The sequence below is a fragment of the Lynx canadensis genome, chromosome C2, assembly GCF_007474595.2.
Source record: "Lynx canadensis isolate LIC74 chromosome C2, mLynCan4.pri.v2, whole genome shotgun sequence".
In the NCBI taxonomy this organism is placed as follows: Eukaryota; Metazoa; Chordata; class Mammalia; order Carnivora; family Felidae; genus Lynx; species Lynx canadensis.
Window position 1 is genome coordinate 70508009 of NC_044311.2, and position 12623 is coordinate 70520631.

The following is a 12623-nucleotide window of genomic DNA, read 5'->3' on the forward strand; positions in this document are numbered from 1 at the left end:
AACCCACTGATTTTTAAAGTACCTGAAATTAAGCTCCACTGGTTTTCAAAGCCAACTGTTATCTGTGACTCATCTACCCAGTGTGGACCCCTTGTTTCTAGAGTGCTGGGAATGGGATTTGCTTTCCTTTCTCTGTGCTTGTGGTAATCTTATGGTGGGTTTGGTTTTCAACCATGTCATCACCCCTCTTACCCTTTTCAGTGTGGCCTTTTTTCTGATTAATTGTGGAAAGTCTATTCTGCCAGTCTTCAGGTCATTTTCTGGATTGGTAGCACTGATGTGGCTGTTGTCTAGGTGTTGTATCCATGGGATCAGGTGAGCTCAGGATCCTCCTACTCCACCATCTTTCCAGAAGTCTAACAGGACACATTTTAAACATATGGAGTATGAAACTATAAATATTTGACTTCAGCTTTAGTGTAAAGATAGCTGACTCTGGTTAGCTGACTAACAACCTGGTTCATCTCCTGTCTAGGCCCAGTTTCTAGGTATGTGCCTTTGGCAAAGTTTCTGTGATTCAGTTTCATCAAGTTTCTTCATTTGTAAAATGAGATGATAGCAGTAAGCAAGTAAATACGTCTTAGATGCTATTTGACAGTAATGTTAGTGCTAACAATTATTATTGCCCTAGAATTAAGCATGAAGTAAACTTTTGGCTGTAATTAATAGGCATAGCTATTTACAGTTTGCAAGTCATTTCAATATATATTAGCCCATCAGATGTTCACAAATACTGAGTAGAGGTATGTAGGACTTGTGTTTTTATTCCCATTTTTCTAGAAAACTAAAGTAAACCCCACGCCCTCCCCCCAAAAAAAATCCCACATCACATTTAAAATTGGAAGTGAAAAGTCTTTACAGGATGATTTATACAAAGCAGTGGAGATAAGCTGAATATAATCAATTAAAAATAGTATTAAAAAAACCTTCCCTATGACATGTTTAAGACAATGAGTAAATAGTACTCTTTCAAATGTCTTTGCTAATAAATTTGTGAAAAAGAAAAAGGATTATATAAAAATAAAAATATTAACATAATCATAAATAGAAATTTAGATAATGTCAAGTGTATATATGTATATGAATATATGTGTGAATATATATTAGTATATACACATGAGTTAAACTTTGCCCAGATTGAAACCACAATATAAAGATGATATACATAGCTACCTACCACACCCCACCACTGCCCCCTCATCTGAATTAGAACTACTTATCCGATTTTAGACAAAACACTAAATTTATATTTTTATAAAATGGCTAAGATTAACTGAAGTAAAATCAGAACACTAAGCTGTTTTCTTTAGCAAAGCATTATCACTTGAGGAAAATTTCCCAGCTTGTACTTACATTTTCATAACAGGAAGGATTATAAGAAAGCTTCGGTTAAACTGCTGATAACCTCTCCCTTTCACATAAGCAGTACACAACCTTGGAACAGAAGAAGCTGTCTTCCTAGGGATCCTCTTGGTTAGTACACCCAATTTGGTCCCAGCCCCCATTGCTTACAGGTGTGCATCTTGAGGTCTACTGAAAATAAATCCTGGAAGGAATTAATGACTTATCAGGACTGACAAGTTCTGAAATGGGTTTTTCTATCTTCCTGAGTTGTACTCATGCTGGAGGGTCTGGCCTTAATTCTGTGTCACATATTCTTCATTGCTCTATTGAACTTTCATCTGGATGTTTCTCCCTGGGATTGTTGGCCCCAGACAGTCCCTCCCCCCCCCAAAAAAAAAGAGTAAAGGATGCTTATAACTAATTATTGAGGACATACATGCATATTTTTCTCTCTACCAATGTGATACTCTTCCTGTTCTATCTCCTTCCACCCTCATGTCCCCTACCCCATCCATCAGTCCTCCCATCTCTCCACCACTTGGGATTATGAGAAGGAATAACTGGAGAGGGGGACTCTGTAACACTATTGGATAGCCTACCATCACCCAGTTGCATTCAGAGAACCGAAACAGTAGTAAGGCCAAGTAATACTGTCCTCAGTGGGTGAGATCACTACTGGTTATTCTCTGGTTGCCTTTGCAAATCCATTCACTCTGTTCTGTGATGATCCCTATTGTCTACAACATTTAGACCCCCCCCCCACCTCCCAATGGATTGTTTATGCCTGGGCAGTGGGTGGCACCAGCAGGGACTCAAAGGCCAAGAGGGTTTTCCACCAGGACTATGGTAGTGTCTGATTCCCGTTATAATTACAGCTCCTACCAGCAGCCTCTCCTCCTCAGTTCCAGCTCTTAATGAACTTCCATAGCAAACCTGGTTTCCTTTGTCTTCTTAGTCACAGGGCAGCAATGGCTCCCCATTGTTACTTGTCTCTGGGCGCCTCACCATCTTTTGTCCTTTCCCTTCATCATTCCTATACCTCAGTAAGTAGACCCTTCCTGAAGTCTTGCCAGTTGAACTACCTGGTATGAATTCCTGCAAGGGCTTTGGTTAATATGGACAAGAAAAATAGAATCAGATATGTCTCAGATATTTCCTACACCAGGAAACCATAACACAATACAATACAATATCACAAACCACACCACAGTAAGTTCTTCATGAAGTCCATTTAATCTGCATGATGAGCTCCTGGAGTCACTCTCAGCTCTGTACAGTCTGGGCCTGGATACTTTCATCAACCATTGAAATTGACAAGTAAATGGGAAACTCTTCTCCCTTTGAGTACCAAAGGGTTTGATGCCTTCTTTGATCCTTAAAAAAAAAAAAAAAAAAAAAAAAAAGGTAGGTTAGCTATCATACACACACGCGTGTGTGTATGTATATCTTTGCTATTATATCTAATAATCAATAATCTTGTCTTGGGGCTACCTTAGAAATATAATATGGCTTTTGAAAGCCCATGATTTCAGCCCATTAAAATAATAAAAATATCAATGTAACGATGGTGACTACTATCAACTGAGTCTCAAAGATATGGGGTTCTTGCTTTGAATATGTTATTTCATTTATCCTTCATAACACCACCATGAGGATGTTTTTCTCTCATTTTATGGGTAAGAAAACAGATTAAAGAGATAAAGTAACTTACTAGGTGAAATATATGTTGCTATGTAACAAACCAACCTAAACTCAGTGGCTTAAAACACAACAATTATTTAATTTGTTCAAATATCTGCCACTTGGGCACCATGTGGTTGGGATAACCCATCTTTGTTCTAAGCTGGGTTGATGCATAGGTTGGGAGGACATGATGGCTGGGGACTAGAATCATCCAAAGGTCCACACACTTACACAGTCTGGTGGCTGATGCTGCCAGTCACTTAGATATTCAGGTATGGCTCTTGGCTGGAATGCCCATATGTGTTCTCCATGAAGCTATTTGACTTTCTTGGATCTTGGCAGCTGTGTCCTAAGAGTGGGCACCCCAAGAGACAAGAAGTGGAAGTTGCTAGTTTTAAAAGCCTGAGCCTGGAAACTGACACAGTACCACTTGCATAGTATTATCTTGGTCACAGAGTCTAGATTCAAGATAAAGGAGACAAAGACCTACCAGATGCTGAGAGAAATGTCAATGAATTTGGGGGCCGTGGTTTAGAACTGCACATTTACTGGCATCATGCAGCTGTAAGGAGAGAAGCTGGGACTCAAACTTTTAATTTTATAACTTCAAGGTTCTGGTTCTTTTTAAATATATTGTAATGTTTATTTTTGAGAGAGAGAGGGAGAGAGAGAGACAGAATCCAAAGGAGGCCCTAGGCTCTGAGCTGTCAGCAGAGCCTGATGCTGGGCTCAAACCATGAACCATGAGATCATGACCTCAGCTGAAGTCTGACACTTAACCAACTGAGCCACCCAGGCGCCCCAAAAGTTCTGGTTCTTAATCATAGCTTTGCTAAGTCACCTGAAAACTAATTTTAGATTAATGAAGGGGAACATTTAAGACAGTTCTATCCAGCTGTCCTACCTCGGTTCACCTGACCTCCCCAAACAGTAATGATGACCTGCTTTCTCTCTTCCAAAACAACTGATCCTGTTGATCCCACCTGGCCCACAGGGACATGCCCACGGATGTCACCATGCCCTGCCCCCCCCCAGCCCAGCCCCATCTGACACTAGTGACTCCCTCCTGCCTCTCCCCACACACATCTGGAGTCAGGGCCTGCCCCAGCCACCTGAAGCTCGAGGCAGCTGCCCTGGGTAGAATGGAGCCCTGAGCACCTCACCCCTGCCCAGCTTGCTGCTACAGCATGGCTTTTGAGGACATGCTCAATCCTGCCCCCATCCACATCTTGCCCCCTAATCTGAGCCCAGTTTTGCCCAGTCCCCAACCTTCCCAGTCCATACACCCTTGCTACCCTTGGCCTTACCTTTCACCCTGGTCCTTCCAACCCTGCCTTCTCCCACTGGCTGCATCTTGTCCAGCATTGACCTGTCTCTTTTGATGACCCCTCAGTTTACAGAGCCAGCAAGGAGTAGGGCTGCTGTCTCCTGGGTCTGAGCTTGAAGTAGAAGAGGGCTTCTCACCTGATGCTTCAGGTTGAGGCTGCAGGGTAGGGAGTTCTAAAGCACAACAATATGCATAGTGTAAAAACACTAAGAGCTATAGAGTCATCAGTCCCTCATGTGCAGCCAGGGACTAGCCAGGCTCTTGTCTTACTTGGATGCATACAGTTTGGGGAGAGAGTGTCCAGTGCAGAATGTAGCAAGCTTCAGCCTTATGGGAATAGGTGCTTAGACTCTGTTCTGTGTACAAATCCTCCCGGGTTCCCCTTTTTTTCATGAAAGTGAAAACTTAGTCTCACCATGTTTGTTTTTAAACCACCTCTCCCATGTCAACTTTTACCAGAGTCATGCAGCGTTGGGGAGGAGGAGCCACTACATCCCTTGGCTCAGGACCAAGTCATGACCCTGTCCTTCCCATGTCTATTAAAGGACTCCCTCATGAAGGAAAACATATGTATGTGTGTGTGTGTGTGTGTGTGTTTCAGAGTTCTATGAATGCTTGCATAAAGTATCCCTCTAAAAATTCAGCTTAAGCAGAGTTCAAGAGATACTGGAGTTAGAGGGGACCTTCATACACTCCACTCTGCCTCCCGCCTCCGCCCCGTATTTTACAGACTCGGATGTTCAGGCACCAGTTGGTTATATAACATGGCCATGTTAGCCAGCTGCGGTGTTGGGACCAGAATCCAAGCCAGTGCCTTCTGTACTGTGTCCCCACATGGGTGCACATTACTTCCTTATCCACTTTGGATACTGGTAATTTTTTATCCAAATAACTACCATCTATGAAGTGCTGTAGTATCATTTGTGCTTTTTGTCTTTACAGTCTCCTCCAGGATGTCTTTCCTAGCCCACTGGGACAATGCAGAAAGGTGGAAGCAGAGATGCTAATGGCAAATTCATAAAAATCAAACCACTGATTTTAGGCTATGCAATATTAAGCTAGAAAATAAAGTTATAAATGAAGAGTCAACAAATAGCATGGTGATTGGAAGCTGGTAGAAGAAACTGGCAGTGAGAGGATTGACATACAGTGAACAAGGCAGACAGAGGTGTCCTAATGGGGTGTGGTTGCTCCAAAGTGAATATCATGGAGGTTGGATTCTAGTGGCTGCACCCCTTTTAACTCTCACCCCACAAGGTCAGACCCTCACTAGACCTGGCATAACACCACTGTGAGGTACATAAGTGCTGTTATTACCCCCTGTATCAATTTCCTAGGGCTGCCAAAATAAATTGGCCCAGATTGGGTGTCCTCAAACAACAAAAATGTATGCTCTCACCATTCTGGAGGTTAGAAGTCTGAAATGAAGGTGTCAGCATGGCCATACTCCCTCCAAGGGCTCAAGGGGAGGATCCTTCCTTACCTCTTCTAGCTTCTGGTGGTTGCTGGCAATACTTGACATTCCTGTATGTTTGTTTCCAAATGTCCCTCATCCTATAAGGACACCAGTTCTTGGACAAGTGTCCACTCTAATACAGTATGATCTCATCTTAACTTGATTGCATCTGCAAACACATCATTTCTAAATAAGGTCACATCCACAGGTTCTGGATAGAATGTGAATTTGGAGGGGAACGCTATTCAACTCAGCATATGCTCTTTTACAGAAGTAGAGACTGAGGTCCAGATAGGCTAAGCAGTTTTCCCAGATTGTTCAGAGGAACAAATTGGAATTTAAAACCCAATTTTCTGATTCCAATTCTGTGGTGTTTCTGCTGTATCCTAAAGTATGAAAGTTTTCTGATGTTATTTGATCCTCCATATAAAGCCTGTAAAAAAAAAAATTAATGCTGCAGCATGAGTATTATCTATATTTTCACTAAGGAAAAAAAATGACTTCCTTGAACTTTCTGCCCTTTCTATTTGTTCCCATAGCAACCTGTAATAAGTCTTTCATAAGTGTTATCACTTTATTGTATTTGCCCAATTATTTATCTGTTTCTACTAAAAGCAGAGAAAAACAGCATTGGTGCTGGCACTGTGAATGAGAAGGAGACAAAAGGTCCTGCCTGAGTCAAATAGGTTAGATGCAAAGCTTGGACTTGAACTCATTCTCAGCGACCTTGACTTCATCTTACATATCTCCTCAGAGAGTCCAACTTCTCTCCCTATGCACAAGACCACTCATCCAGAGGTATCATCAGGCATAGTGCCTATAATTGATGAATTTTATAAAGGCCAACACAATGTCTGACAGACATCTGGAAAAATATTACCAGCTGCAAAATAAAAGAACATTGCAAAACTAAATGCAATATGTATTTTAATTAAACTGTAGTAAAATATATGAACAAAATAACTGCAATAATTACAGAAATAAATATGCAAATTAGAATTGATCTAACACCTCGGTGCATTCTAATTTACTTATTATAATGTGGGATAGGTGGGGGGCTGTCTCCAACAGTAAGAATGCCTCAGGCCTATAAAGATCCCAAAAAGGCTCTGATGACCACATTAAAATCAACCCTATTTATGAGGATCAAAACAACTCCAGATTGTCTGGCATATGAAATGGGAGAGTGTGAACAGCTCTTTTTTTTTTTTCTTTCATCACGAGTAAAGCAGCTTCTTCTTATTATATAACCATATTACTCAGGCTCAGTAATGCGGCATTTGGTGAGGTCGTCATGTACTATTTGTGGCTCACTTAATCCTAGTGCTCCTCCCGGGGATAGGCCTAACAGAGAGATATTTCATCTCAGTGTGTTTTTCCTGTGAAATTTTTGATCCAATTACCTTTTAATCTTTTGCTACACAGTGTGTTGGGCAAGCAACTTAGCAGCGAGAGCCCTTGTCTATAATGACAATTAGCCCAAGAGACAAGAGAACCAAAAATATTTGAAATCAAAGAAGGTAATTCTGAAGAGGAGAAAGCTTTATCATTTTCTTATCTCTCTGTTCCAGATAACATCTTTAAAATCTAGTTGTTCTTTTAGCTATCTGGGTGTTATCAGTTTTCTTAGTGACAATTAATTTTAGGTCCAGCTCCCCCTATATTCCCATTCATGGAATAAAAGTCTTGTTAATCCCTTCACTGCAAACATTTTCTTAAAATTCAAAGTAGATCTATGACACGGCTGTGAACAGCACAGTTGAGGAATCTTATGACTCTAGTTGGCAATGAGAGTTTATTTTGTTTAACCACAATAAAAGCTAAGGATGTAGAGTGAGTCTATACTTTTCTCACAATTTCTCAGCCTACTCTTGACTTCGTATCCTTTTTTCTCCGGGCTAAACTCTTAGACCATGATTTCAGTCATTCTCTTGCAAATCTCAACTCCCTCAGCCCTTTGGCCTTTCTTCATGCAAACTTTACAAATCCCTGTGCTGTTTCAGTCCCAGGATCTGTCACCTGCTTCTTCACAGTCAGCTGAGTTTCCTTCACTCAGCTCCCAGGCTGCCCCATAGAGTTACCACTTACAGCCTGCCTTGGGGGATTTCCTCCTTCTCTCACCCTTTTATTTATCTTTGGCCCGCAGCCTATCCCAGTCTCAGTGCATCCTCCAAACTTACTCTTCAAGTTGTCATCCCAGCACTCATGCTCAAAAAGCTCAACCACCTTCCAATGAGCATCAGGTTTGAGGCACCACCTCACGCGTCCTTCTGGATTCCCAGAAATCTCTCTATAGCACACCTCTCCCTTCAGTCTGAGGTAAAGGCGTCACACCCCTTTGACATAAATCTCCCGTCTGTGCTCTTCATTGCATCCATCTTCATTTTCTTTCTGTATCCCAAAACTGAAATAGAAGACCGAATGCTTTCTCAAAGGATAGTAAGAGAGACAAGAGACCCAACAAAGGTAACAACAGTTTATATCATTTTGCTCTTCTTGCTAGAAGAATATCCACTCTAGAATACTGGGGCCAGAAAAAATTTCCAGAGTAGGTGATACCTGAACCAAACCAAACAGAATAAAAAAAGGCTAGCCTGGATTTAAAAAAAAAAAAAAAAAAAGTGTGTGTGTGTGTGTGTGTGTGTGTGTGTGTGTGTGTGTGTGTAGGGAGACCATCCCATGCAGACTGAGCAGCAATTATAATGGCACAGAATCCAAAAATGAGGGAGAGCTGAGCTAAAACTGAATTATCTAGGTTATCTAAGTTGAGTGGAAAACAGTCAAATAGGACAAGTACTTAATGATCAGACTCTGAATATGTCATACAGACTAAGAAGCTTGGGTTTTTATGCTGACGGCACTGGGGAGCCATTGAAAGTTTCTTATCATGAGAAAGGCACAATCACATTTGCATTTTAGAAAGAACATTTGAATGCAGCCGTGGAAGACAGATTGCAGTAGGACAGACATTAAGGGTTTGAACTAGCAGGAGAACAGTTAATAAACTCACAGTAACCCCGGGCCAAGAAAGACAATAGGGTGAACTAATGTATTGCTGCCTCAGAGCGACAGTGGGAGGGGTGTGTTCATACGGCACCAGTACCCTCAAGCATCCCTAAGTACAGATCTCTGGTCTGGATGTTGATGCTGGTCCCCTGGACTTGTGAAGGTTCTGCAGCAGATCTCACTGCTGCAAGCCAGGGCAAAAGTAAAGAAAAATTGTAGACCCCACAGAGGAACCAAAACTGAGTTTCTAAGCCTATGTGAAGAACTGACAAGGTCAGGTTAAATTGGAGAATGTGTGTGTGTGTGTGTGTGTGTGCTTGGTTGGGGTGTAGAGATTAATGACTGGAGTTAAAGTTCCTGCAAAAATGGGCCGAGGCATGGGGAGGAAGGAGTTATAGCAACTGGGCTTATATTTATTTACGTGTTTTGCTAGGGTACACTCTTGGAAGAAGTAACAGATGGCATGTCACCCAGTCTGATGTCCTTGTCAACTGAATCTCCAAGCAGATACACTCATAATATATGCTATGAGGAGGAGAACTTGAATTCAGAATGCCTTTGGAAAGATGTCCCTGGCTAAAGATTTATCTATGATAATAAACCAGAATCTCTGGATTTGTAAGACATGACTTCCTACAGATTTTCACATAACTTCCTCCACCTTGGGGTATAAAATGGAGATTTTTCACTGCTTAAACATCCTTTGCTGCGTGAGGTAACCTCAGGAATCTCATTTGGAGACCTCACTTCTTATTCTGAACCAGAGGTACATGTTTGCTGCAGGGAGAAAGGACATGGCTGGCTGCCCCCCACATCCCAGGCTCTCCCTTGCTCCCCTCTGTGCCTCTTGATTGCCCGTACCCTTGAAGTTAATAGTAAAACTTTATGCTAGATGAGATTTGTGAGTCTGATTTCACAATCCAATCCTGTATATTATATCTGAGAAGAACTAGTAAAGTAATTACTAATCTTGCTATGTTCCTAGTTTTACCTGGAAAATGTTTTCTTTAGGGAAAAACAGGTTATACTTACATTTTATGGTTTTAAGTCTAGCCTTTTTGACCAAATCAAATGCTTCTTGATCCATTCAGATATTTCTGACAGATCCGTCCAGTTGAGCGTGAATTTTTATCCACACCATCTCTCACACTATCTCCACTAACTCGGACTGGTGAGAATAGTTTCTGTCCCCTTCCCCCAACAAGATAATCCCTGAGTTGTTTTCAATACATTACCAGTACAAACAAAATGTATATTAGTGCATGCCTTCAGAATCTTCTTCCTCATGCCCCAACTGGAAGAAGTCACATGGATTAGAGTAAAAATATCTGTAAGAGAACTTGTATGCAAAGCAAGTATAGACACTGCTTTAAATCCACAAGATAAAGCAAGCAAAGCTATGCTTTCTTCTCTAGGGCAATTTGGGCTAGCAGGAAGGCAATTACTGCCTATAGCAGAAGAAAGCTGTCCCCACAAGTAGGCAGCCAGGGAGCTGTGAATTAGCTTTTCAACACCTGAAGCGTAAGTTAGAGAAAGTTAATGGCTCTGCTTTGAGAATAATAAGAAAAGCCTGGGGTTAGAGGAGGTCCCTTTTTTCACAGTAATTTTGCACATTTTAATAATTAGTAGTATATCAATATTTATGGTCTCACAATAAAGGAGCATATTTGGGGGGGGATATTTGATCATGTGCATATTTTGTTCACAGTTGTCCATGACTAAAGAGAGCTCCATGTCAGGGCAGGGACAGTTTCTCTGCCAAGACATTCTAAGTCAATACATATTGGCTGGAAGAAATTAGGCCACTTCGAAAGTACTAGACTTACAACCCTACACCTAAAATGTGATGCTCATCTTAAACTACAGATCACTTCATGCAGTGATGCTATGGCAACCTTTTAAGTACCTTTTGAAAGACTAGAGGGTATCCCTCGTATTATCTCCTTCAGTGGTTTTCAAACATTAGTGCACATTCAGTGCTCATGGTATTTACTTCCTGATACATGATGAAGGTACTTCTCTGTGGTATTCTTTACAAAAAAAAAAACAAAAAAACAAAAAAAACCACCCAAACCCTAGAGTAACCATGAGAAAAAATCTATACACTGAAAACTATAGAAAGCTTATGAAAGAAGTTGAAGAAGACACAAAAAAATGGAAAAAGATTCCATGCTCCTGGATAGAAAGAACAAATATTGTTAAAATGTCGATACTACCCAAAGCAATCTACATATTCCATGAAATCCCTATCAAAGTAACACCAGCATTCTTCACAGAGCTAGAACAAATCATCCTAAAATTTGTATGGAACCAGAAAAGACCCCGAATAGCCAAAGCGATCTTGAAAAAGAAAACCAAAGCAGGAGGCATCACAATCCCAGACTTCAAGCTGTATTACAAAACTGTAATCATCAAGACAGTATGGTACTGGCACAGGAACAGACACTCAGATCAATGGAACAGAATAGAGAACCCAGAAATGGACCCACAAACGTATGGGCAACTAATCTTTGACAAAGAGGGAAAGAATATCCAATGGAATAAAGACAGTCTTTTCAGCAAGTGGTGCTGGGAAGACTGGACAGCGACATGCAGAAGAATGAACCTGGACCACTTTCTTACATCATACACAAAAATAAACTCAAAATGGATGAAAGACCTCAATGTAAGACAGGAAGCCATCAAAAGCCTCGAGGAGAAAGCAGGCAAAAACCTTTTTGATCTTGGCCACAGCAACTTGTTATTCAACACATCTCCAGAGGCAAGGGAAAAAAAGCAAAAATGAACTACTGGGACCTCATCAAAATAAAATCTTCTGCACAGCAAAGGAAACAATCAGCAAAACCAAAAGGCAACCAACAGAATGGGAGAAGATATTTGTAAATGACCTATCAGATAAAGGGTTAGTATCCAAAATCTATAAAGAATTATCAAACTCAACACCCAAAAACAAACAATCCAGTGAAGAAATGAGCAAAAGACATGAATAGACACTTCTCCAAAGAAAATGCGGTGTACCCTGAATGGGATCCTGGAGCCAAAAATGGGCATGAATGCAAAAGATCATGAAATCTAATAAAGTGTGGAGTTAAGTTACTAGTGATGCACCAGTGCTGGTGTCTTAGTTGTGACAAATGCACCACAATAATAAACATATTAACAAGAGGGGGGACTGACTGAGGGATATATGGGATCTGTTTGTACTGTCTTTGCAACTTTTTTGTAAATCTGGAAGTACTGGAAAAATAAGTTTATTTAATGATGCCCATGGAATACTACAGACAAATCAAAATCTCTGGGGTTGGGACCTGGCTATTGGCATTGTTTTAATCTCCCAGGTGATTCTCCTATGCAGCCAAACTTGGGAATTACTGATTTAGATAGATGTAAATTAAGGACTTTCATACTAAATCTACCTTTCACTTGGTCAGCATGGTAGTTAATACTGAAACAATTTGCTACTTTTTGTATTTCTAGAGAAAACATCTCTTTTAGTTTAGGTTTATCAACTCTGTAAAATAATACTACCAGTCACTTAAAATAAAAAGAAAAGTAGAAACAGAATAAATCCATACACTGGCTTTTAAAGATGACATTCCAGAGTATATCCTGAGGTCCATATGCATCCCATCTATCCTATTACACCATGTTTTAAAACTATCAGACAGAGCTTTGGGACCTGGGGAGAACTTTGTGACTAAGAGAATTTAGGCAATTTAGATAATTGCACATGAGCCCTCTGTACCTGGAAGACCCTGTGCAAGCCCCTGTGATAGATCTATAAAGTCTTTACTCCAAAGCATAAAC

The 12623-nt window shown here is 40.8% G+C and overlaps 1 long non-coding RNA gene across 1 annotated transcript; it reads right to left on the reverse strand.

The window, feature by feature from the left end:
* Positions 1-1979: 1979 nt before the first annotated feature.
* On the reverse strand, positions 1980-5060 carry LOC115523693. Its single transcript, XR_003971818.1, has 3 exons — positions 4335-5060; positions 3259-3376; positions 1980-2718 (listed from the first exon to the last, which is right to left on the reverse strand). It is a non-coding gene; the product is annotated as an uncharacterized LOC115523693 (long non-coding RNA).
* Between the last annotated feature and the right edge of the window lie 7563 nt (positions 5061-12623).